The sequence below is a fragment of the Dysidea avara genome, chromosome 1 (assembly GCF_963678975.1).
Source record: "Dysidea avara chromosome 1, odDysAvar1.4, whole genome shotgun sequence".
Lineage (NCBI taxonomy): Eukaryota > Metazoa > Porifera > Demospongiae > Dictyoceratida > Dysideidae > Dysidea > Dysidea avara.
The window spans coordinates 17,259,973-17,284,285 of NC_089272.1; the positions used below are offsets into that span (position 1 = coordinate 17,259,973).

Consider the following 24,313-nt stretch of genomic DNA (forward strand, 5'->3'; position numbering starts at 1 on the left):
ATCGTTGGGCGTAGCTATAGTTTTAAAGAGTAGAATGTCGTCAGCAAATAATCTAATTTCACTCTTGATGTTTGTTACAATATCGTTAATGTAAATTAGGAACAACACAGGACCAAGTACGGAACCTTGTGGAACACCAGATGTAACTTGACATGTAGAAGATCTAGAGCCTTCTACTACAACCTGTTGGGTACGACCATGAAGGAAGGACTCTAGCCACTGTAAGACAGTTCCTCTTATACCATAGTAATTTAATTTGTAGAGAAGTCTAGAATGAGCTACTCTGTCGAATGCTTTAGAAAAGTCTAATATAGCAGCATCAACTTGCAGGTTCCTGTCAATATCTTTTGCAGTGTCATTAACAGTAATGAGTAGTTGAGTCTCACAGGAATGTTTTGATCTAATTCCAAACTGGTTGTCTGAAAGAATATTGTGGTCCTCCAAATGCTTCATAATTTGACTCACGATGATATGCTCCATTGTTTTACAAACTACTGAGGTGAGTGAGATAGGACGGTAGTTGCCTGGGTGAGCTTTGGAACCTTTTTTAAATATTGGGGTGACATAGGCATGCTTCCATTGTAATGGGACTTCACCAGATTCTAGTGATTGTTTGAAAATATGAGTTAGAATGGGAGATAATTCGGCAGCTGTGGCCTTCAGTACATACGGATGCAAGGAGTCAGGTCCTGGGGATTTGGATGTGTCACAGGTACTTAACAAGTTGTAGACTCCTTGTTCGGTAATCTCAAATGTAGGTAAAGATGGAAATAAGGATGGACCTTTGTCAGGAATGTTACTATTATCTTCGGATGTAAAGACAGACTGAAAGTGTTGATTGAGGGTGTCTGCTTTTTCCACAGGATTGGTTATGATATGACCATTTATAGGATTTATTAATGTACTAATACCATTGTTTTCTTGTTTTCGTGACTTGATGTAGTGCCATAAAGACTTTTTGTTACTGTCTGGTGATGAAGTTAGGTTTGTCAGGTAGGATTTGTGTTGGTACTTTAGTTTATGATCTATCTCTTTTTGTAATGATTTATATTCATTCCAGTCACTATCTCGACAATAACGCTTTGCTCTTCTATAAACTCTTTGCTTTTTACGTATGAGTCGTTTTAAAGCAGAAAACAGCCAGGGAAGGTGAATTCTTGTACTTAATTTCTTGGTAGGAGTATGAGTGTTTATTATTTCTTGTAAATTTTGTAAGAAGAAGGACCAATTTTCATCTAAGCTTTGGGGTGATGCTTGATTTATTTCAAAGTAATCATGTGACAAGTCTGATAATTCCTCTCTTATTTTTTCCCAGTCAGCTAGCTTGTAAAGGTAAACAGTTCTGGGATGTTGTTTGATTACACGTTTAGGAATCTTGATGGATACTAAAACAGCGTCGTGGTCACTCAAGCCTGGAAGTGGTTCACATGATATCACAGAATTAGGATTAGTAGTAAAGCATAAGTCTAAAACATTTTGAGCTCTTGTAGGGAAGGTGACTAACTGAGACAGTTGGTAGTTGTGTGATAAGTCAATAAGTTTTTCACGAAAGTGACATGATACATAGGAATTTATTAGTGTACTGTTTTCCCAGTCAATACCTGGACAGTTAAAGTCACCTCCAAGAATGATTTGGGTGTGGGGATACTTTTGCTTAATCGTGTCTATGGAAGATTGCAAGTTGTCAAGTATTGTATCACTTGAGTGAGGAGGACAGTAAAAGGAGCCAACGATAAAGTCATTGTTCTTGTCAAGATGAACGTGAGCCCACACTATTTCAATAGTTGAATTGTCATTAATTTGTGTATATGGTATAGAGCTCTTTATGGAAATAAACACACCACCATCAAAAGTGTTTCTGTCTTTTCTGTATGTTTGATAATTATTTGGGAAAACCTCAGAGTTTAGAATAGATTCATTCAAATGTGATTCTGTCCCTATAATGATGTCAATTGCATAGGTAACCAGAAAAACTTCAAGTTGGGTTCGTTTGTTAGTAACACTACAGAAATTTACAATAGACAGTTTCAAATCACTTAATACATTATTTGAGTTTGGGTTATTTGTAGAGTTATTAAATACCTGTGAATTTGAGTCAGGATTTGAGTTAGTTATAGTGGAAACAGGGAGTCAGGATGACTCCATGCTTGTGGCAGAGGTATTATTAAGTGGCTGTGCTGATACAGTTACATACTCTAATTTGTTACCATCTGTACTCACTTTGCAATGAAGCTTGTTGTTGAGGTATAAGGAATCATTTCTTATTTTGATGTATCTCCGTTCGGTACCATTGTCAATTAGGGATCTCCTTTCCTTCAATAATAAGCGTTCCTTTTGACGCTCCTGGGGAGTTAGATCAGGTTTTATGTAGATTGGAGCTTCAAGCTTAGACTTAGAACTTAGGATGTCAATTGCTGTGTTTGAACGAAGGAACTTCATCAGAAGGGGTCTGGGACGCTCACTCTTTTGGTCATACTTACCGAGATGATACAAATCTTTTATATCACTAGGTTCAATGTCAATATCAATTGCAGATAGAGCCTCCATCACGTTTTCCATGTCCTTTTTCATTCGGAGTTGTCTGTTGGTATTTTGGGGATTTTCTGCTACACCATACACAACGATGTTGAATTTCCTATCAATGTTGGTGGCATTTTGATAGACAGTGTTTGAAACTTTGTCAACAACTGGAGCACGAACAGTTTGAGTAGAAGTCTGCTGTGGTTGATTAACAAGGTCTAGTTTGCGTTTAAGATCATTTAGAGAAGTTTGAAGTGTAGTAATGGTCGACATTAAGCTGTCTATTTCTGCCTTCTGCGCTTGGATCTCACAGTATAGACAAAAGAACGTGTGTTCTTCGCCAGCATCTCTTAATGTCGCGAAGTTCGTTGCTGATAACCCAGTGCATCTACGATGTACCCACGCGTCACAGTAGCCTTCACAATAGATTGCATCATCACCTTTCCTGTGCTTTGTAGCTTCTTTAATTACTTCATCGCATATTGGGCAAGTACTGTTTCTTTTGGATTTCTTCTCGCGCTGGTTTGGGCTGTCTTTAGATCTCGGTCGTTTCAACGGCAGTAAACCTGGACTGGGAGTTGAAATTGCGTTCAACGACATTTCTGTTCACCTAGCTTGTCCAAAACGTAATTCCTATAATGTATTATTGCTGCATACAATACTGCAATAATGTATAGCTCTCTCCTGTATGTCTTGTATACATATACTGTGTACACATCACTGTGCCATTACCACACCAATGATGTACTAGCACTTAACTAATGGTGGCCTTTAGTTACAATGCCACTATTGCGTGAGTTGATTTGGGGATCGTGCCTTCACCACCTAATAGCCTCACCAGGGGGCTGTCACGTTGGTGTATGTACTTGGTTGTATGTGACGCGGTCATAGTAATAATAATTATAATACATCTATACTGGTATCAAGACACACGGTAGTGTGTCGTGCGGCCCAAGAAGCCGGCGCGCCACACCGTGAGTATATTAACAGGAAGAAAGAAAACGTCATTTTCACACTTTTGTATCTCGGTGATACCTTATCCGATTAAACCCAAATTGTCTGCAGAGTTTCCCGCCAGCTAGGGGAGTCTGCATTCCAAATGTGAAGGAAATCACTCAAGCCATTTCTGAGATACGAGCGGCCAAACTTTCATTATTTTCTTCGCCGTCTTTTCGCACACTTGCAAAATTTGCTATAAAATTGATTCAAAATAGTATTGATCGCAAGGTCATCAAAATTCGAAGCAACAAAATTTTTGTACACAAGAAACTTCATGGCCAAGTTATAAATTCAACTTTTGTCCTATCTCAGTCTCATCAGCTCATTCCAATGGACTCTTCCAGTAGCTAACTGACTATCCCACAAGATTCCTGAATTTTTGTAGCTAACTAATCAGTTTAATTAAAGTGTATGTATGTACGTAAGTCTTGTTAGGCTGCTGGTACAAGTAACCAGCAGACCCTTGGTAGTTTTCTACCATAAAGTTTAAATAAATAAATAAATAAATAAAACGCAAGCGCGTACTCCGATTGCCTTGAAATTTGGTACAGAGAAAGGGAGTCCAAAGGCGAAACCTATTATAAAAGTTGGTGCAAATCCGATGAATGGTTCAGGAGCTATGAAAATTATTCGCGTAAAACAAGATCGATTTGTTGTCACGCCTACAGGGTAAACCGCTTCGTGGAATGAGCTGAAAATCGGTTTGTGATAGAGCAACTATTGTAGGAGTGCCTTTTGGTGGTTTGAAAGCAATCGATATAAAGATCACGGAGATATGACACGAAACCGAAGGTGTGTAACAATTGCGTGATCGAGATTCGTGAATAAAAATACCAAGAATTTGCACGTCTACCAGGCAAACCACTTAGAGCAGTGAGCTGAAAATCGGTATATAGCTGGAATACTCATCCTAGAAAGTCCTTGCAATAGTACAGAATAATCGGATTACAAACCACTGAGTTATAAACTCAGTGTAGCAAATGCGAGATCGAGATACTCTAATAGAACAGTCACCCTAATAGAGCATTCAATTTACTCCATTATAGAGTTCTATTACATTGAAAGTTATTCTGTATGGAGTTCAGCTGCAAACAGTCACTCTTATAGACAGTTTAACTGGAAGCAAGTCACCTTGTGTAGAGTTAAGCTACAAATATATCACTGTAGAGATTCAGAACATTACAAGTCACACTGAAGGGAGTTCAGCTATAAACAAGTCATGCACCCTGTAGAGAGTTCAGCTACAATTAAGTCACTCTATACAGAATTCAGCTACACACAAGTCACTGTGGAGAGAGTTCAGCTACAAACAAAACACTTTGTAGAGTGTTCAGCTACATACAAATCAACCTTTAGAGCAATCAGCAACAAACAAATCAATTTGTAGAGAGATCAGCTAGAAACAAATCAACCTGCAGAGAGATCAGCTACAAACAAATCAGCTTGTAGAGAGATCAGTTACACTCAAATCAATCTGTACAGAGATAAGCTAGAAACAAATCACCCTGAGGAGAGTTCAGCTACAAAATGTCACCCTGTAGAGATATTAGCTAGAAACTAGACATGGGAGTTTAGCTACAAACAAATTACCCTGTAGAGAGATCGGCTACAAACAAATCAACCTGCAGAGAGATCAGCTACGCACAAATCAACTTGTAGAGAGTTAAGCTACAAACAAATCACGCTGTAGATAGATCAGCTAGAAACTAGACACGATGTAAGGAGTTCAGCTACAAGCAAATCACCCTTTAGAGATTTCAGCGACAAACAAATCACCCAGTAGAGAGATCAGCTAGAAACTAGACACAATGTAGGAGTTCAGCTACAAGTAATACACCCTGTAGAGATTACAGCTACAAATAAATCAACCTGTAGAGCAATCAGCTAGAAACAAATCACCCTAAAGAGAGGTCAGCTACAAAAAATCACCCTGTAGAGAGATCAGCTAGAAACAAATTACGCTGTAGAGAGATCAGCTGCAAACAAAACACTTTGTAGAGAGTTCAGCTACAAACAAATCAACCTTTAGAGCAATCAGCAACAAACAAATCAACTTGTAGAGAGATCAGCTAGAAACAAATCAACCTGCAGAAAGATCAGCTACAAAAAAATCAGCTTGTAGAGAGATTAGTTACACACAAATCAACCTGTAGCTAGAAACAAATCACCCTGAGGAGAGTTCAGCTACAAAAAGTCACCCTGTAGAGACATTAGCTAGAAACTAGACATGGGAATTCAGCTAGAAGTAAATCAACCTGTAGAGAGTTCAGCTAAAACAAATCAACCTGAAGAGAGATCAGCTACAAACAAATCACCTTATAGAGAGTTCAGCTACAAACAAATTACCCTGTAGAGAGATCGGCTACATACAAATCAACCTGCAGATAGATCAGCTACACACAAATCAACTTGTAGAGAGATCAGCTACAAACAAATCACCCTGTAGAGAGTTCAGCTACAAACAAATCAACCTGCAGAGAGATCAGCTACACACAAATCAACTTGTAGAGAGATCAGCTACAAACAAATCATCCTGTAGAGAGATCAGCTAGAACTAGACACAATGTAAGGAGTTCAGCTACAAGCAAATCACCATGTAGATATTTCAGCTACAAACAAATCACCCTGTAGAGAGATCAGCTAGAAACTAGACACAATGTAAGGAGTTCAGCTACAAGCAAATCACCTTGTAGAGAATTCAGCTAAAAGAAATCAACCTGCAGAAAGATCAGGTACAAACAAATCACCTTATAGATAGTTCAGCTACAAACAAATTACCCTGTAGAGAGATCCGCTACAAACAAATCAAGTTGTAGAGAGATCAGCTACAAACAAATCACCCTGTAGAGAGATCAGCTAGAAACTAGACACAATGTAAGGAGTTCAGCTACAAGTAAATCAACCTGTAGAGGGTTCAGCTAAAGCAAATTAACCTGCAGATAGGGACCCGCCGATTATGCTCATAATTTTACCTATTATGCTATGCTGCACTGCTCAAAAATTTACCTATTATGCTTAAATTTATGCTCAATACTTACCCATTATGCTCAAATTATGCTCAATTATTTATGCCTCAGTTCTCATGCTCTGCCAGTTTATGGATAAATAATAAGTGGCTGAATCACAAACTTACTTGTCAAAATGCATATCACAGAAAAGATCGATATACTCTAATAGAACAGTCAGCTATATGATTGTCCTATTAGAGTTACTGACTGTTCTATTAGAGTATATCGATCTCTCTGTGATACCTATTTTGTAAGTAAGAATTCATACTATTACACAAATATTCTACCTATTATGCTAGCATTATGCTCAATGCTTTCAGACACCTATTATGCTCATAATTATGCCAGCATAATCGGCGGGTCCCTACCTGCAGAGAGATCAGCTACACACAAATCAACTTGTAGAGAGATCAGCTACAAACAAATCACCCTGTAGAGAGACCAGCTAGAAACTAGACACAATGTAAGGAGTTCAGCTACAAGCAAATCACCCTGTAGAGAGTTCAGCTAAAACAAATTAACCTGCAGAGAGATCAGTCACAAACAAATCACCTTATAGATAGTTCAGGTTCAAACAAATTACCCTGTAGAGAGATCGGCTACAAACAAATCAACCTGCAGAGAGATCAGCTACACACAAATCAACTTGTAGAGAGATCAGCTACAAACAAATCATCCTGTAGAGAGATCAGCTAGAACTAGACACGATGTAAGGAGTTCAGCTACAAGCAAATCACCATGTAGAGATTTCAGCTACAAACAAATCACCCTGTAGAGAGGTCAGCTAGAAACTAGACATAATGTAAGGAGTTCAGCTACAAGCAAATCACCTTGTAGAGAATTCAGCTAAAAGAAATCAACCTGCAGAAAGATCAGGTACAAACAAATCACCTTATAGATAGTTCAGCTACAAACAAATTACCTTGTAGAGAGATCTGCTACAAACAAATCAAGTTGTAGAGAGATCAGCTACAAACAAATCACCCTGTAGAGAGATCAGCTAGAAACTAGACACAATGTAAGGAGTTCAGCTACAAGCAATACACCCTGTAGAGATTACAACTACAAACAAATCAACCTGTAGAGCAATCAGCTAGAAACAAATCACCCTGAAGAGAGGTCAGCTACAAAAAATCACCCTGTAGAGAGATCAGCTACAAACAAATCACCCTGTAGAGGGTTCAGCTACAAACAAATCACCCTGTAGAGAGATCAACTAGAAACTAGACACAATGTAAGGAGTTCAGCTACAAACAAATCATCCTTTAGGGAGTTCAGCTACAAACAAATCACCTGTAGAGAGTTCAACTACAAACAAATCACCCTGTAGAGAGATCAGCTAGAAGAAGTCACCTTGTAGAGAGTTCAGCTATAAAGAAACCACCATGTAGAGAATTCAGCTGCAAACAAATCACCTGTAGAGAGTTCAGATAGAAACAAGTCACCTCGAAGAGAGATCAGCTAGAAACAAGTCACATTGTAGAGAGTTCATCTAGAAGAAGTCATATTGTAGAGAGTTCAGCTACAAAGAAACTACCGTGCATGTAGAGAGTTCAGCTGCAAACAAATCACCCTGTAGAGAACTCAGTTACAAACAAATCGCTCTGTAGAAAGATCAGCTAGAAGAAGTTACCTTGTAGGGAGTTCAGCTACAAAGAAATCACCCTGTAGAGAGTCGCAAATAAGTTATCTGTAGGGAATAATTAACATGTAATAAATGCATTATTACATAATTATATAAATAATTTGTACATTTACTGATAAAATCAGTATTACAGTTAAAGCATTTAAAAACTTCTTCATCTTTCTCTTCTTCCTGTGGTAAAGAAAAAAAGATAGGTTAAAAAGCCTCAAAGCTGGCTTATGGTCGGCTTTGTGGTATACAAATACAAAAAGGAAGTGAAATCTAATCCAAAACAGCCAAGCTGTAAAAAAAAAGAGTGCGGCCCTCTGAAAGGCTATAATGAAAAAAGATGTGAAATCCAAGGTGGTGGCCAAGAAATGGCTGTGATGGTAGGTTAATGGTAAAAATTTTAATAACAATTCAGGTGAATTTGTGCCAAGAACTAGCGGCACTAAATTCACCTGAATTGTCGTTATTAAAAATTTTTACTATTGACCTACCATTACAGCCATTTCTTGGCCGCCACCTTGGATTTCACATCTTTTTTCACCATAGCCTTTTTGAGGGTCGCACTCTTTTTTACAGCTTGGCTGTTTTGGATTAGATATGAATTTCAGCCAGGTTAATGACTTATTACAACAAAAGACTTAGAAAAATATCGCGATCTTATTTGTCTGGCCAAAACATTGTGCAGGCAATTAACTCCTATGCAGTCCTTGTGTTGAGGTATTCAGGTGGACTTATTCATTGGACAAAGCAGGATTTGTTTTCTCTTGATGTGCTTACTCGAAAGCAGTTAACATTGCACAGAGCATTCCATAAGAAAGGAGATGTGGATCGTTTGTACATTCCTTGCAATTTGGGTAGTAGATGTTTGCTCTCAATTGAAGATTCCATTGTGGGTGAAAAACGAAGCCTAAGTGCATGTCATCGACTCCTGAGCCTTGGTGAAGACATACTTTCCCTTGTCAACAGGTCTATCTGGTACTTAATATAAAGAGAATTTCATTGAGCATTACCAGGAGCTATATGTTGCTAAACCACTTCATGGACAATGTGTGCATGACATTAACAGTGAATGTGACCGTAGGCTACAATGGTCATGGCTTCATCAGGCAAATCTTTATAAAGAAACCGAGGGATTCATCATGGCTACTCAAGAGCAGGCCCTGACTACTAATACATTTAAAAATAAAATCCATCACTTACCTGTGTCACCTTTGTCATTCTTGTGATGAGACAACGGACTACCTCATTAGTAGCTGTTCATATATAGCTCAGTCCCAATATGTAAGGCTCGCCATGATCAGGTTGCTTCATTTGTACACTGGCAGTTATGTAGATCTGTTGGATTTGGTGTGGTTAATAAGTGGTGGTACCATCTACCAGAGAGAGTACTGTCTAACTCAACTTGCAAGATTTTATGAGACTTCATCACTGTAACAGATAGGAGTCTCTCTCATAATAGACCAGATATAGTTTTATCCTTTCCACAACAGAAAAAAATACGTTATTGAAATTTTTATACCTGGAGACTCAAGGATGTCTCAGAAATCTGTAGAACAACTGATTAAGTACCGGGACCTTCAGATTGAAATTGATAAAATGTGGCACACATCCTCCAGAATTGTACCCATTATCATTGGGGCTCTTTGATCTATTCCATCTGACTTAACATATTACTTGTCAATTATTAACATATCTAGAAATGCCGTAGCAACAGTGCAGAAGCCTGTTCTTCTGAGTAGAGCTCGGATTCTAAGAAGGTACTTAAACATTTAAATTTTGTGTGTTGTATGTAGCTATTTCTCCTTTTAGTTCATGGTTTGAGCTTGGATTGTTTACCAGTGTTAACTGTGTAATATTAAGAAATAATAATACATCTACACTGATATATGAATTTCAGCCAGGCATCCTGATCTAGTTTATGTTAATTAACAATGAAACTAGGCACACTTATTTGATAGATGTAACCTGTGCTATGGATAGGACTTTATTGACCAAAGAAAATGAGAAAGTGGAGAAACATTTAGACTTAAGTATTGAATTACAGCACTTATGGAACACCAGTGTTCAAGTCATACCCCTTATTTTTGGGGATCTGGGGTCAATCTCTAATTCAATTTACACTTACCTTGCTACTCTACAAGTCGCAGAAATTGGTGTCCACCATCTTCAGAAGACTATTGTTCTGCATACTGCTAACATCATAAGGAGACACATTAGTCTCCCTAGTTCAAGTTGAACTTGAGAACTAATATCTATTTTTGTAATTATTCCATAAATAAATAATAATAATAATTATTATTATTCAACCAAGTACTAAAGATAATATGAAATGAGGCTAAAATTACGTCATAAATAATGAATGAATAAAATATAATCAAGAGTACATAATATATATATTTAGGAGAGTATCCAACGCTGTATTGCCCCTTCAAAATGCACTGCGTAATAATGTTACGCAATAGTCATCATCACCAAAGGTGTTAACTTGCTTCAAGAGCTATAATGGCCTTGAAGTGCTTGCAGGTCTTCCCTTTGGTATATCAACGCCTATCAACAAGTCTTTCATGGCGAAGCCATGTGTTGGAGTTTACTGAAATTATACTAAAATATTCCGATATGTTACACAATGTTGCACAATTATTACGCAGTGTGTTTTGAAGGGGTAATACAGGCGTTGGATACTCTCCTAAATATATATATTATGAACTCTTGATATAATGAATAAATAGTAAATAAATAAATAATGTTTGAGAAAACTACAAGGCCTATAAGGCTTCACACTCACCAGGAATAGAATCCATGTTGTATGAAGAGACAATCGTATAATGGGCGGGTGTTTTCTTGGAGGTGATAGAAGCCGTACGACTATTCTATTTAACGCTGATCAAAACAGCTATAGTGTGTCCGCGTTGAGCTGAATCCTCAAAAACGATTAGTAACTTACGTTTGCTACATCGCATGGGCCTCCTGTATGGACAATATCCGCAATGACGTTTTCTGACGTCACAAAACAAAATGGCCGTGCTAGTGTGGGGACTTCGTACAGGGAGGTATTGGGCGAGGTAGTGTTTCCCTATGATAGCGTTTATAAATTCGAAAAAGGGTGAAGGTGAGGCATATATTATATAATGCAATACAGATAAGCCTAGTTGTGTCCTAATTTAAAATTTTCGGTCTGCTTTCCTTGTTGGAACACGTTTTACATCGTCACAGTACGTGTACTACTTCTTACCTTTATTATCTCGTAGTTCCAAGTGTAAAAAACTACAGACAACATTAATTTCGAATACTGTGTGCTAAAATCTCTGAAGCTCCCACACTAACACGGCCATTTTATCAATTATGACATCAAATTTCGTCATTGAGGATATCATCCATTGCTCGATACGTAGCGCTTCTCAATCTGCTAAAAATATATTAAAAGCGCTTCATTCGAATGTAAGACACTCCGGTTATGACACTGTAAAGATTCACTACGGTGGCCCGTTCTGGTCTATTTCCCGGAAATTTCCAAGAAATTTCTTCACTTTTTCTCATTTCTCAACAGTTTCTCTAAAGTTTCTCACCTTTTTCTCAATTTTTTCTCTATTCTTGAAACTTTCCCTAAAATTTCTTTAATACTTCTCGATCTTTTCTCGTTTCTCAAAAATTTCCATAGAATTTCTTTGAGAAATAAGACGTCATGTGCACGTGATCAGTACTTCTCTAAAATTTCCATAGAATTTCTTCGTGGCATACGACGTCATAATGCGTAATTAAGAGTTCTTACTGTACAACTTAAAAGTGCGCGTGGATATGGTGGGAAAAGATGAAGTTTCTTTTTTGTTCAAGTGCATTAAGGAAGGCAAGATTACGGGAGACGAAGCCATCAATGTTATTGGCAAGGGCAGATCATCAGCCACCACAGGAGCTATTATGAGATATGGACCCAATCATAGTATCTAACCCCCTACACCAACTGCAAGTAAGCCAGCAACCGTTATCTTGTTACACATACTGAACGTAGTTCGAGCACGTGCATATTGACTTTAATGTATAAACCTGGCTTTGGTCTGTAGAGCTGTCTGGTTTTTTGTCAAACAAAATGCTCTATATGCAGTGCATGAGCAATGGTGTTTTAAAAGCAGGATCTTCTGCCTTGAGCTCTTATCAGAAAATATCTTTTTTGTTCATAACATTTTTATTGTAGCCAACTTGCATTTTTCCTTTTAATGCCTGCTTTAATTTGTATAATATGTAGCTAGTCACATGAAAGTCTCCTGTCCGGACCGTATTACCTTAACTTCTTGACATTATCAATTAGAGATTATAAGTACCCCCTCAGAAAAAGTTTTGTTGTCTGCCCACACCTTTTTGTTCGGCAACTTTTTGCATACAATTTGTTGTTACTGCCAAGGCCTTAACCTTAATTTGCATGCAACAATTTGAACAAGAATGGTATGGATGATTCACCAGACCCCTTCCTAGAAATGGGGGGTTTTAAACTTCTAATTGACGAGTGGTGCTTACGAGGAACGTGACTAGCTAGTGTTTTATAGGCATCACCAGCAACATGGCACTTTCATTTTACTAGGTAGCAGTAAAAGAGCTGAGATTATTGAAAAATATAAGCAACTCCAACGAGGAGAACGATCAAATAGCTCTAAGAAGACAAGATGTGCTGCTAGCGTTCAAAATAGAAACCCAGTTTTAATCAAGGTCAGTGTATAACTAGCTATTCTAATAAGCATCAGTGGTGGATCCAGGGGGTTTGAGAGGGTTCCATGGAGCACCCTTTTTGAAAAATCATCAATGAAGCACAATCAAAATACTCTAATAGAGCATTCACTAAAATCTAGTGATGTGCGATATAGCTTATTGTTTACATTGCATATTGCGATTATTGCAAGCAAAATTATCACGATTATGAAAATTATCACGACAATTGTGACCGGATTTGCGAAAAGGTACCTTTTTCACACACAACATTTGACCCATATTTTGAACTTTAAAGCTTCATAACTTTTTGATCATGGTGTATAATTGCTTGAAAGCTTCAATGAATGTAGCTACAGTATCTGGCTACACTTTGATACTAAGAGCAAGTTAATCAGTGTAAGGAGTCAAGTGTTACATCGTTTTGTTTGCTGGTATGTCAAATGTGTGGAAAAGGTACAGTACCTTTTCGCAAATCCGGTCACAATTAACATGTAACATTAGATGCCAGTCTATAGGTGAGAACTTATACAAACAACAAGTTTCTGAGTGCAATTGTAACTAGTGATGAAAATTTCTATTAGAGAAAGTTTCTTGTTTATTGCAATTACTATGTATTTAGTTGATATTTTTATATCACAATATAGCTTTGTCACAATATGATTATCATGAGATACATGGCATACGATAGATTGTACCATCACTACAATAATGCAACAGTCCAGGATGTAATCAAATGGCAGTTGCCAAATTGGTCTTACTGTATGTTGAACTTGAGAAAAACTGAAATTCACTCAAAATTTCTGCCGCTTTGGTCTGAGCCTTCAAAAGTGTGGGTTGCAAAAGTGAAACCCTGAAAGTATGGATCCACCCCTTGAGCATTAGCCACATGTGTGCAAGTGACTCAATAAGTTTGTTCGATTATGTTAGATTACACTTGGTGGAATGAGGTTCGATGATGTAAAGCAACGTGGTGTACACTGCATGGAACTTGGACCTAATGTTGGGGTTTCTATGGCACCCACAGCAACGTATGATGAATTGGTTGAGGAAGGAATAAAATACTTCTTCAGTTACAAGGAAAATGCAGCAGGTGTGGCAAGTCGTGAATATTTTTTGGCAGATGGGCAAGGAAGCAAGTTGCCCAACACCTTGCAAGGCCGCCCATGGGTTTTGGCTGATTATCTACACATGCATGGCATGTTCCCATCAAAGACTAGGATATTCTGTGTACAAGTAAGCAGTCTTGTGTATATGCTGAATGTGGGATATTTAATCATGTGTATTAGAAATCTATATAGCAAGAGATCATAGGTATTCCCAGTGAGCCAGTTAATGTTCATACTCCAATACCAGAGCCAGGTACTTCTCATGTTGTTGCCACAATACCATCTGACTCAAATGATGAGGTGGCTTTGAGAGATGTACAACGCAGCAGTGACAAGAAAATAGGTAAATATATCACAGCTTTGTAACACAATTTTAATCTCTACGCATGTACGAAGATGAACACTTCATTCTGTTTTCATCATTTACACTGGGACGTAAACTTGGTAAGGGGGGTTATGGATTGGTGTTCCTGTCCGAACTAAATGGAACGTTTGTTGCTGCAAAGCAAATTCCATTGACATCAGATGAGGTCGACATGAGTGAGATTAATGTTTTAAGGTGATAAAATAGTTATATAGCTTTATGATTTCCATACGTGCTTTTATAACATTTATTTACACTGAACAGCTCACTGCGCCACCCTAACGTTGTTGTGTTCATGGGGTATTCCAGAGATGAACATCACATATACATCTTGACTAATTATGTACATGGTGGGGATTTATTCAACCTCCTTTTTAAAGAGGTACATTTATTGACTTGACTGAAATCTTTACATGTGTAATTATCGTCACAGAAAATACCACTCTCAGCAAGTGACCAACTGTCGATAACCGATCAAGTGGCACAGGCACTTGCTTATATGTGGACGAAAGCCTCCTTTTATTCATCGAGATGTAAAGCCAATGAACATATTGGTAAGTATATATGTAGATTGATGTAATATAGGCAAGCATTGTCTGTGTACTTGTCAAGTTCTTCGGTGCCTTAATAGTACTACTAGAGAAAGATAGGGTATAAATGTTATGAGATGTCACTGATATGGTACCTTAAAAGCTTTGTACATTGTGCAAATGAACTTCATAAGTACTTTTGTATTACTTTGGACTTTCTGCTGTACATAAAACAATATACCATATTTACTTGGTTAAACGCCACACCTTTAATAGTTGCCGCACTGAAGGGGGGCCCACAATCGATTGTGAAAATAAGGGCTTAAACATCGTTCACGTGTATCGAACGGTGGTTAAGCTTGAATAGTCGCCACATCGATTTTTGAGACTATAAGGTAATAGTAGCTGCAGCGTTTAACCAAGTAAATATTGTACTTTTAAACTTATTTATGAATAAAATAATTTTATGGTTTGTTAGAAATTATAATTATTGTTCACAGGTTGAAAAGGGAACTTTCCATGTATACTTAACAGACATGGGATTAGCCAGACACAAGACAACAGCTTGTACAATGACAAATGTTGGAAAAGCTGAAGGCACACCTTATTATTCTTCACCAGAATGCTTTTTTGGAAACACATGCCTTGCGTCTGATGTTTGGAGCTTTGGTTTAGTCTTATCTGAAGTGTTCGGGAGAAAGCATGCGTGAGGAAAACTAATGACCCATGCTGAGATGGCACAACTTATTGTGGCTAAAACTCTACCTTCCATACAACACCTCAACCCAACCATCAGAAGGGTGTGTGAAGGTTGTTTGCAGTATGATGCGAAAAAGAGAATCAATATGATGACTGTGATACAACAACTAAGGGAAATAAATATTTAACAACTCAAGACACTTTTTAGATGTTTGTACAATACTATAGCTTCATCGGCATTTGTAGGCTTTGAAATATTATCTTCACTAATTACATGTTCAGCTAAATCAGTGAACTCCTTTGGTACAGAGCAGGGCTTAGTGACACTCCATTCACGTGCAGATTCTACATCATCGCTACTCACGGTGTGTCTATATGATCGTGTCCCTAATAATTGCATAACATTTTATTCAAATTTAAGTTTATCATACCTTCATCTTCAGGAAGAAAATACAGCTTACCAACAGGATTATAATTACTTGGTCGTATTCTATGAATGTTCCATTCATGTGCCACGTAATCCAATTCAGCTTGTATCAAGTCTATAAAACAGTATCAAAGGCAGTCACTACACACAAAATCCATTGTTTAATTGGTGAGGAGTATGCGTATTTTGACAAATTCTATAGCTGTGTTAGCCAAACTATAATCCAGCCAATATACATTGTCTCAGAAAACATGACTATTTTAATGTTTTTAATTTGACATTGGCCTACACAAAATTTTCAATCAAAGTAATGTACTTGATATTGGTAGAATGTTCACATAACCTAATGCATAAATTGTGTGACCAAATGCCTAATCATACATAGTTTGTTCAGCACTGGTGATTCTAGACCTGATATACAGGTGGGGGGACAGCATAAAATGTTGTATGACTGTACCATAAAGCAGAATTTTAAGGGAGTCAGGGTGGGGGGGGGGGGGGGACCCCAGAAGCTGCAGGATTTTTGCAATTATAAGGATTTAAAATGGCTTAAAATTAGTGCTAAAACATTAAATGCTAAAACTAACAATACATATCTATACCACAACTTTCCCCCTAAATTTTAGAACACTTATTTTTCAACAGGGCGGGCCTGTGCCCCCCCCTAGTAGAATCGCCTATGTTGTTCAGATGCTGTGACCAAGCATTTTTTTTTCTTATTTCAAGCATTACCAATATTTCCTTAAACTGGATGATGCATGCAAACAAAATCGAAATACTTTAATATAATTGGTTTGCTTCAAACTCCAATGCATTTTAATTGTTTACAGTAAGTTTATTAGCATATATACAACAGCACCATACATATATAATCAACACTCTTTTACTTACATATGATATTCACTGCTGTCATCCAGTTCACCAGATTCTCTCAAAGCCTGTAATCATAGCAATTTTGCACTTATCACATGTGAAACACTAATTTCACACACCTTAAAATAATCCATCCACCATTGCGCAGCATTCTTGCGGAGCTGTCCCCACCAAGCCTCAATATGCTAGTTTGTGCACGATTAAAACAAACAAATAATAAAATACAAGGTAAACAAACTTGATTGGACGGCCATACATGAAGCTTTTCTACTTTGCAAAGGGATCGTCATGTTGATCTCGCAAAAATGGTTGCAAAAATTCTATATTTGTATTCTCAGTTCCTCTGTCCGTTCTTAAAATTGTAGGACACCCTACAGTAATAAACACATGAGTTTTAATTTATATGTTTAGCTATCATATGCCTTAAAACATACCACATTCAATTGATTAATTAAACACTGCAGCTGTAATTAGCCTATAATATAGTATAAAAAAACTAATGAGGATATTCAAGGGTAGCCGGTGCCATCAGTACAAAGCAGCTCTTAGACTTCAGTGCATCAAAAAAAGAGTACGTACTTATTACAATAGCTGCAATGTGTTTCACCACAATGTACACTAAAAATGGAAACAATAGACAAAAGGTATGGCATACAGAAACACATTATAGAATAACTATTGTTTGTTCCCTTCTCTATTACGGTAGGATTACCTTTCTAACACTACAGATACATAATTATTGTCACCGTGAGGCATGTTCACTGACACAGTATAGCTACAGCCACTATTCAAATGTAAGCCTTTTTGTATCAAATCTAAAAATGTACGTTATTATAGCACATTTGGATATTATGTCTTGGCCTTATATGTTTACATATACTGTATATCTGAGGATCAAAATGCCATCCTGCAGGAGCTGAGAATTAGGAAGGATGAGGGTGGGCAACTGTACCCTCTGCCATTTTTGAGGGCAGCACCTATTCACTTATTCCAATGTCCAAAAGGCAACTATCTTATGGTACTACTCAAACGCAATGTCGCTATATGGATTGCAAGTTGATGTTTTCACAAAATTTTCATCCTTGGAACACATCAGTAGACAATTAAAGTAAAGCAATCCTAAAATATTAAACTGTAAAAATGCTGAAGTCATTCAGCAAAAAAGTTGAACAAGTAATATCAAGAGTTAGAGGATTAATGCTTGGTTGTATGTATACTATATTTATCTCATGTTTTCAACTAACCTGCTAATTTTTCTACACAATTTAAATAGTACCCTGCAATAATGTATGGATCATTATTTGAGGGGGATACATGAAGCCAAAGGATTCTACGTGAGTAGCTGTTAAAAGGTAAGATAAGGATTATACGCTTGTTTTTAATATTGCTTACCAGTCAATGCAACCATGTATGGCAAAACCATACGGCTTTAATTTATCATATCCGTCACAATGCCATATATAGTCTGGCCCCTACAGTTCACCAGAAAAGTGGACACAAAGTACAATAAAGCATTATCTGGTGAAATGAATACACCTTGCTGTGATATATCCTTCTCTTCATTTTTTTCCTTTCCTAGCTGCAGCGCCTTCTGGGTTATCCAAAGCTGACAACATCATCACAACATTTCTGTACCAAAATGTTGCTTACCGACTAAATGAAGGACCAACTGACTCACCTTCCAACACGCAAACTATGTTTCTCTTTCAGCCTCTTGTGCAATATGCGGTAACCAATGCAGTTCCCTGACACCTCCCTTTCTTTCCATGAATACAGTATTGCAGTAATGATGGTCACATTTATTTTGAAAGACCGTAGAATGAATGTAAACAATTGTCCCAATGTTGGATCCATGTAGCATGGAAGTTGGAACAATTGCTTCTCACCCTTCTTTAAGCTACACAAAGCCTGCAACATACAATGAAAGCATCCTCTCACAACTCATAATAGGATAGGCAGAAATTCATAAACAACAGAAATTCTTTAATAGAATAGCCCTCATAGCTATGCAGCAGGTTGTATTGTAGTACTATGATACCGACTCTTCAACACTGACAATTTTATAATTCTTGACCTGTGAATAAGATACTTTTCCAGTACAAGATGTGTGGAGAACATTTTACCAGTGTACTCGCAAGATATTGGCCTGTTACAATTTTAGATTGACCGATGTTACAGATCTGCCAGCCTACAGCAAGTGCTTGTGTGTTACCTCTTGAATACTATTTGCTTTATAGGCTATAATATACCATTCAGTGTAATTTCTGACTACCACAGATACAGGCTGGGGTAGGGGGGAATTGATTGCTATTAACTGAGGCAAAGATGTGGGTCCCTTGAACATTTGGATACTAAGATACTGCATGTATTTATGTAAGGGGCCACTCACGCATATCGACTCGCAACTTGGAATTCATAGATCAACACCACAAGATTGCACATCCCTTCCTGTGACTGTCCCACTAGCTATTTTCCTGTGCTTTACTTGAATGCCTATACTTCTCCTATAAGTAAGGAGCTGAAAATTACAGATTCCCTGCACCATCTGCAATCTCAGCCCACATCTGTGGACCATGGTAGTTGGGGATTTAATAGGTGCAAAAAAGTATATCTCCCACTAGGGACCTACAGATAGGCTATAGACTAAACAGCTGTGGAGAAGGGAGTATGCGAATGAACTATTTTCATGGATACACAACTTACTTTAATAGCCGCTTCGACTTCTTCAAAGGAAGTTTGACTGTTTTTGTCTCTTCTTTGCAAGCCCATCCTCTTCAGTCGCTTCCTCAGTTGATCCATTGTTAAGTTTATACCGTGCCGTAAGTGTAAAAACTTGCAAATGTCCTCATATGTATAATCGTCTTTGGAATAACGTAATATCAAATCTTCCTCACCCACTGTGTGCAAAGCAGGAATGGCCATGATAGTGCCGTGCTTGACATCATCCCATAATAACAAATATCACGCGCACATGACGTCTAATGATGTCGTATTTCTCAAAGAAATTCTATGGAAATTTTTGAGAAATGAGAAAAGATCGAGAAGTACTAAAGAAATTTTAGGGAAAGTTTCAAGAATAGAGAAAAAATTGAGAAAAAGGGGAGAAACTTTAGAGAAACTGTTGAGAAATGAGAAAAGGTGAAGAAATTTCTCGGAAATTTCCCAGAAATGAAAGAAATTTCTGGGAAATAGACCGGAACGGGCCACCGTATAATAAGTAAGCTGGCATACCACTCCAGCCTATTATGCTTTTGTTGTGCCAAGCATGTTAAATATATAAAACGCAAAGTAAAATTCAAATTACAGTGGTCCCTACATTATTTGGCTATTGATTATCTGTTATCCAAACTGTGAAAGTGACTGTTCAATTAGAGTATTTTCCTAAAGTGTATGTCCTATTAGAGCATTTTAACTGAACTGTGTATATAAATGTATGGGCTTCGTTTGTCCGAATCTTTCCACTATTTGAAAACACCGGGCCCAATCAATTATGATAACAGAGGAACCACTGTAATAACAACTCAGGTGGGAACATGCAACCGATGTAATACAATGTATGCCTGACCATTGAGTGGTGGTGTTTAAAAAATGAACGTGCCAAAATTATCAAATAAAATCTTCTCTAAGGCCATGCAAGGTTAATTATATGTTTCTGGTCCTACGGATTCCCCAAAATTGACCAGGTGGCCAGGCTTTTTTAAAACAACTTTTTTGATGTGGTACACTACATTTGACATAGCAGTATATGGAATTATAGGAAAAAACAAAGTTAATGTATAAAGTTAGTGCATCTTTATAAGAAAAAGGTGTTTACAAGACATTGAAACCATTCAACAGATATAAAATATTATAAATTATTGTATGGTGATTGCACAATTCATTCAGCAAAAAAATGACCAGGAAGGGAACCGGAAACATATAATTAATTTTTTGTGGCCTAATACGATGCTGTCAATATTTTAACAGATCAATTAAGATTAACATATGGCAGCTATTTCTTGGCTGTCATCTTTGATTTCACAAATTATATATAAATCTAGCGTTTAAAGGCTACACCCTTTGTACATCTGGCTCCTTTCACATGGATTAGGTTAAAAAAATTACATGTACGTTTGGAGTAAACATTAATAACAGATAATCGAAACTCTTGCCATGTACTTTAGTAATTACAAGTATTTCTTTAATTAACAATCCTGAAAACTATACCTACCTTGTACATGTAAACTGACGTGCTGTGAAGTAGTTTCTCCAACATCATTTTTTGCAATACAATACTCCCCACTATAATATCCAGTCATTCTATTATTAAATCTCAGTGTACTAGTAGTAATAGTTCCAGAAATTGTGTTTCTCTCAGTGGATATAACAGGAAGAATTGGTCCAACTTTATTCCATAAAATCTGTACATCAATTCCTTCAACTGTACATTTAAACTCATAGGATGAACGATAGTTGTTGACGATAATATCCGATGGCTGGTTTAAAATTGATGGGACAGTTGCTGTGTGTAAAAAAAGCCTAAAATTTTTTATAGCAACCAACAGTAAGCCAATAAAACATGTCTGTATAGAGTAAAGGTAATTGTTTAATCATGATAATTATTTTGAATCATGTATTGACACGTTTGTCTTTGCTTTCTATATTTTTACATAGTTCAGTAGTTATTGGCTATGAAAGCACAGCTGCAACCACAAATGAACTAGTCGTTGGAAGAGATAGACACAGTCATACACTGACATGAATGCAGACACAAACATGGACAATGTTCAATCCAGCTTAACATGCATGCTCATTAGTGTGGCAACACCCTGAGTGGTATGCACTTGGTAGGTTTAAGTAAAGTACACCCTCTGGGTGTGATCATGGGTAGGTAAAAAAATGGACTCAGGGACCTGTTAGTATCTCTTTTCTTATGATTTTACTGATGATAATTATGTACTTCATGACGTTTATATACATTCTATCTCTACAGGTTTTGATGTCATGGATCTCCACAAGGGTAGATCATGCCACTTTTCTGTCACAGTGCAAACCAATAGGAGATTATCATTAGGACCTACTCCCAAAACTTCTTCACATTAATCTGTCACATTGTCTGCCACTGAATTACTTTACGTGGTTGCTTAGCTGCCCACAAAATTATTAATTAAACATTCTCAAAAGTTAATGATTATCAAGATTGGCTCTATGCTACATAATAGGTATCCTTAGTGAAAAATTAGTGATCCATCCTAAAATTTGTTAATCCATAATAAAATTATGTACCTTAAAAATTTGCACACATGCGGATAGTCGTACTGTATGACACAAACTATATGTGAAGACAACTTCTGAGTATGGAAGTGCAACTAGTGTAGAACGATAAGGGCATGAAACGCAACTGTTGTACAATTGTAAAGGAAACATTATTATGAAAATTGGCCTTGTTTGCATTTGTGTCTGTGTCTGTGTCTTCCTTTTCCAAATACTGTGCTCCAAAATACCTTGAAGCAAAACATGAATTTAATTTATCAATTCTGCATTTGACACAGCCCTTTAAGGGTATGGTATATTTTAAAATGCATGGGTGGGACAAATTACAGAACCTGCACTAAACCAAGCAAGGAATAAATAAATTTCACCAACTGTGTTGTGGAAGTACTACAACTATTTGTACTTGTTTGTTTATACTCCAGAACAACAACAGTTACTGTTTTTGGGTGAGTGGTCCACGACAGAGCAATGTTTTTCAAAAACACACCACCAAAAACCAGACTAACAGATTACTGAATCCCTATAATTTTGATACAAGTAACTAAGCAACTAAAATTTCTAGGTCCTGTGGAAGTGATATTTTTAAGTTACTTTTTGTGAAGACGTTTTATTAAACTTTTAGTAGTTTCTTTGAGTGAAACAAGCTCTTATATATCTCTGTCACTGGGAAGAAATACGCCAAAAACGCTTCCACAGGACCTAATAAATGTAAAGTAAAGTATCACCATGCCCCAGAACTGCCCATATAGCCTACAGCTTTTGCTGCATTTGGCGGCGGAAAAACATGGTAGTGACAGCTGGAGCTGAGCGATATATGGGCTGGCTTACCTGTCTTGCTACAACAACTTGTAGTGTTCCACCTGCCTCACACTACACTGTAGCAATAGTAAAATATTAAATATGAAGGGCTTTGTGTTCACTTTAAACCTTTTTTCATGCTGCTAGACTCAGTAGACTGGTTTTATGGCCTTCTCAAAAAGTATCGATAGGCATTCAAAAATTTGAATGATTGCCTGTGACTATACCGTAACCTTAACACTGTTGTGCTTTCATGTGTAGCAGCTATAAAAATGTATTAACTTTATAATTCTTGTCATCAATAGGATAAGTGTATCTTTTGATGCAATTTAGCAGCAATTCTGCATTCATTATTATTATATAGCAAGGAAGTTTGAAGCTCTTAGCAGCTAACCTCTTGCTAAAGTAATGTAATAATTATGTTGTAGGTTGTATGCATATACGTGATATGCACAACTGCTTTGTTATAAATAAGTTGTGTATGCACAAAATTCACACAAGTATTGAGTCATGTGTAACTTCTTGGACACATTTAATCATAGTCTACACTTGTAATATCGTACTGATTAAGTTTATGCAAACTGTGCTGCACTCAAAGACATGATAGTAGTGCTGTGTTGTTTCTTTTATAGAAAACTAATATTACTGTGATTTGCATTTTTTCGTTGTAAAATAAGTTTTGTATGCGAAATTTGTACGAAAATTTCTTGCACGAAAATTATTATACAATATCAAACTACTCTAATAGAGCAGTCATTTACATAAATCATACGAAAAAATTTTACACGAAAATTTTTATCACGATTTATTTTGCACAAAAATAAAGTGAATTACGGTATATAACAGGGTATGTAGCTAGTTAGTAGTACTCAGTTTAAACATATTGTAATGCATCCTAAAATAGTACCATACAGTGTATGTGTGAATGGCTTTTATGATCTTAGATTTGGACAAAACAATGTTGCAGCACAATACAAGTAAAAGTGTATGCTGTTCATTTAGAATGGTAGAATGAGGAGTCTTTAGTGTCTTGTTAATGTTATATTGTTCATACCTTGTACTTCTAATTTAGCGTAATCAGAAGCAATTTTTCCAGTAGCATTACTCACTAAGCATCGATACTCTCCAACATCTTCTGGCCTAAGGTTCAAAATAGTCAATGTTGATGAATTTACACCATCTATTCTTGAATTTAAGAGATCAGAATTTCTTTTCTCCCATTTATAATCATTATCAATATCCACTGGCATACATCTCATTAGTAATCTTAAGTGTGTTCTGGTTAAAATAATGTTTGCAGTTTCCATCTCAACCCATGGCTTTGTTGGTGAAGCTATAGTCAATAATAAAACATAACAGTCTGAATGGCAAATTAATTTTAGTGATAACACCTGTAAGTCTAGAC

The 24,313-nt window shown here is 36.9% G+C and overlaps 2 long non-coding RNA genes across 2 annotated transcripts; one reads left to right on the forward strand and one right to left on the reverse strand.

The window, feature by feature from the left end:
- The first annotated feature begins 403 nt into the window (after positions 1–403).
- LOC136248879 (uncharacterized) lies at positions 404–954 on the forward strand. The gene is made up of 2 exons (XR_010697853.1): positions 404–712; positions 759–954. It is a non-coding gene; the product is annotated as an uncharacterized lncRNA (long non-coding RNA).
- Positions 955–17,104: 16,150 nt separating this feature from the next.
- LOC136248883 (uncharacterized) lies at positions 17,105–18,979 on the reverse strand. Its single transcript, XR_010697854.1, has 4 exons — positions 18,536–18,979; positions 18,250–18,486; positions 18,102–18,199; positions 17,105–17,228 (listed from the first exon to the last, which is right to left on the reverse strand). It is a non-coding gene; the product is annotated as an uncharacterized lncRNA (long non-coding RNA).
- Positions 18,980–24,313: the final 5,334 nt, after the last annotated feature.